At 42.1% G+C, this 3568-nt stretch overlaps 1 long non-coding RNA gene across 1 annotated transcript; it reads left to right on the forward strand.

Annotated features, from left to right (window-relative positions):
- Nucleotides 1-947: 947 nt before the first annotated feature.
- On the forward strand, nucleotides 948-3344 carry LOC117527213. Its single transcript, XR_004565471.1, has 3 exons — nucleotides 948-961; nucleotides 1068-1070; nucleotides 3213-3344. It is a non-coding gene; the product is annotated as an uncharacterized LOC117527213 (long non-coding RNA).
- Nucleotides 3345-3568: the final 224 nt, after the last annotated feature.

Raw genomic sequence — 3568 nt, forward strand, 5'->3', positions numbered from 1 at the left:
ACTGTGTATTGTCAGCTGAGAACTGTAGGCAAGAGAGGACAAGCCAAGGAGAGGAAAGAGCAAAAATTTGTGCCTGTGAATCAATAGTTTATACCGTGCTGAAAATGGAATGGATTTTATTTTTTTAACTTTCAACCATCAGAAACAATGTGTAGAAATGAATGAAATGTATGAAATGACTTCGACAAAGTTCCCTCATGTAAAAACCACTATTGATTTCCAGAGACGGGGTCCAATTATGGTTTTGTGGCCTTTTTCTTTCTTTTTTTTTTCTATGCCCTTCGGTGGGGGAACATTTTGGGAACATCATGAGCGTCTGTCCTCAACTCCAAGTGGTTGTTTCTATCAGTACAGCTGCAGAGAAAAGCCAAGGAAATAGATTCTTCTGTTTCGACGGTTTCCAGCGTCTCGCAGGGCACGGGGCTGCAGAACGGGAGATTTCCCCTGTTGGCAGTTCCTGTTAAGAAACTCACTGGCATTACAACATAAAGAGAGAATAATCCTCTGCCTGTGTGGTGGTATCTGTCTGTTCGCAAGTGGCTCAAAGAGAAAAAGTGGTGCTGCCAGGCTCTGCATGAGATGGCACAGCTTTGTATGTCTGTGGGCTTGTTTGGGTATTGAAGAAAAAAAAATGCTGCTTGAGTAGATAGTTGTGATGTTTGCTGAATTGTACTCGCATGTCCTCTGCAGTTTTGCAATTATTGTCAACAGCAAGGAGAAATTGCAGCTGGTTGGAGATTTTTGCTGTTGAAGGTTTTTTTGTGAGGTAAAATGATCTGTAATTCTCAGCATGTGCTCTGCTGCTTCTATTCAGCTCCCTGAACAAAACTGACAGGATATCCAATAATAATAATAAAAAAAGGCATTCTGGTTGATATTCTTATAACAGCTCCGTGGATAGCTGTTATAAACAAATAAAGGTTGGCCCGTTAAAGGTATCCAGGAGGCAAAAATATGCTTGGTAAAAAGCTCAAATAGCATAATATACATTTAGATAGTATTACTCCCTGAATGAAGGCGATACGGGCTACAAGGGTCCTCTTTGTTTCTCACCTTGACACCAGCAGGATGTTTGATGCAGGAAGGCATCAAACTGCCAGAGGATAAAAAGAACAATGTACAACATTGTCTCTGGGTTGATCCAGCATATCTGTAGGGTTTCAATTTATTTATTTTTTTCAATTTATTTTCATTTATATAGCACCAAATCACAACAAGGTTGCCTCAAGGCGCTTCACACAAGTAATGTCTAACCTTACCAACCCCCAGAGCAACAGTGGTAAGAAAAAACTCCCTCTGAGGAAGAAAACTCAAGCAGACCAAACTCAAAGGGGTGACCCTCTGCTTGGGCCATGATACAGACACAAATTACAGAAACAATTCACAAAACCAAAACACAGGAAAAGCTGTTGGTGCACAGGACGGGAGGGTCTCCAGCACAAATACCACATCCATCTCTGGATGGAGCTGCACCTTAAACAGAGAGAAAACAGAATCAGGCATCAGAAAGACAAAAAATACAGTATAATTTGTCAACATTAAACAACAACAAAAACAGGAAAACTAAGGTTCTCATGGTCCATGTCATTCTGTATGGTTGTGATACTTAGATGCTATCCAGTGTCCAAAGGCAGTGACTGGATGTCTTTGGTCCTCAGCCTCTTTGAAGGTACCACTGGAATGACTTCATGTCAAACAAATGGTTATTTAAGCCCTGGCCAGACTGAATAATGAAAACTCATACATAAGTCATATTGGAGTACAAGTCACACCTTTTATCTGTATTTGCACTTCTTTTATTCCTGATTTTTGTCCATTGTTGTGGTGTACGTATTATTGGAATTTATTATTTTATTGTTAGAGTCAATGCTGCTCAATAGTGACAATTGTGCTTTGATTCCTGGTAAAGTTGAATATAAATAGTCATTATAATTATTATTATTAATAACAGATGTGTGATTTTTTTTTTCAGTATACAAGGTCTGTTAGAAAAGTATCGGACCTTTTTATTTTTTGCAAAAACCTGATGGATTTGAATCACATGTGCTTGCATCAGCCAACTTTGAACCTTCGTGCGCATGCATGAATTTTTTCACGCCTGTCGATTGTGTCATTTTCTGGTAAGCAGCCTTTGTGTGAGGACGTGTGCAGTGCGCTCGGCGGATTTTCATTGCAAGGAAAAAGACAGAACGACTGGAGCAGCGCCGCATCAAATTTTGCCAGAAACTGGGCAACAGCCAGGTGGAAACCATTCGGATAATTCAGACGGCTTTCGGTGGCGATCCTCTGGGCATCACACAGATTAAGGGGCGGTACAACCGGTTTAAAGACGTCCGCACAACGGTGGAGAGCGAGCCACGCTCCGGGCGGACATCAACATGCTGAAATGACCAGATCATTTCCAAAGTGAACGCTGTGGTGATGCGGAACTGTCATGTGACTATCCGAAAATTGTGGAAGAGGTGGACATCAGCACTTTTTCGGCACATTCCACTGTGACAGAAGATTTGGCCATGAAAAGAGTGGCTGTAGAAATTCATGCTGCTGCTGACGGCGGAGCAAAAGCACCTTCGTGTTGAAGTCTCACAGGACATGCTGTGACATGCCCACCTCTTCCACAATTTCTCAGATAGTCACACGACTGAAAAGCCTCCGAAAGCCGTCTGAATCATCTGAATGGTTTCCACCTGGCTGTCGCCCAGTTTCTGGCAAAATTTGATGCGGCGCTGCTCCAGTCGTTCCGTCTTTTTCCTTGAAATGAAAATCTGCCGAGCGCACAGCACAAGTCCTCACACAAAGGCTGCTTACCAGCAAATGACGCAATCGACAGGCGTGAAAAAATTCACGCATGCACACGAAGGTTCAAGGTTGGCTCATGCAAGCACACGTGATTCCAATCCATCAGGTTTTTGCAAAAAATAAAAAGGTCCGATACTTTTCTAACAGACCTTGTATAAATTGTACTGGGCTGGGCTGTATTGTGCAGGACCACTTAAAGTAGTAAAAAACAAAAACAAAAAATACAAAAAAAACAATCAACAACAAAAAACAAAACAAAATGTGAATAATACTCCAGAGAATATGATACCTTTAAGAGAGGCACATGGACTAGTCTGCCTGAGTGGTTGCAATCTTGGACCCAAGGTGGCGCTGTGGTAAGGTGGATGCCTGCAACGTGTCGCACCCAGACGTGACCTATCCTATTAGTTTAGTTTTGTTTGTTTGCCATTAAAATTGGCTATCACTTCTCAAAATAATATAACTTCTCAAGGCCAGGGATCCTCAATGTCTGGAGACTAATTAGTCACAGTGCAGCAAACGAGGTAAGCTGGCTGACTGAATCAGAGTCAGGTTTGACTTTCAATCAATCAATCAATCAATTTTATTTATATAGCGCCAAATCACAACAAACAGTAAGGCAAGGCCATACAATAATTACATAAAACCCCAACGGTCAAAACGACCCCCTGTGAGCAAGCACTTGGCAACAGTGGGAAGGAAAAACTCCCTTTTAACAGGAAGAAACCTCCAGCAGAACCAGGCTCAGGGAGGGGCAGTCTTCTGCTGG

This window comes from Thalassophryne amazonica, chromosome 16 (genome assembly GCF_902500255.1).
Source record: "Thalassophryne amazonica chromosome 16, fThaAma1.1, whole genome shotgun sequence".
Lineage (NCBI taxonomy): Eukaryota > Metazoa > Chordata > Actinopteri > Batrachoidiformes > Batrachoididae > Thalassophryne > Thalassophryne amazonica.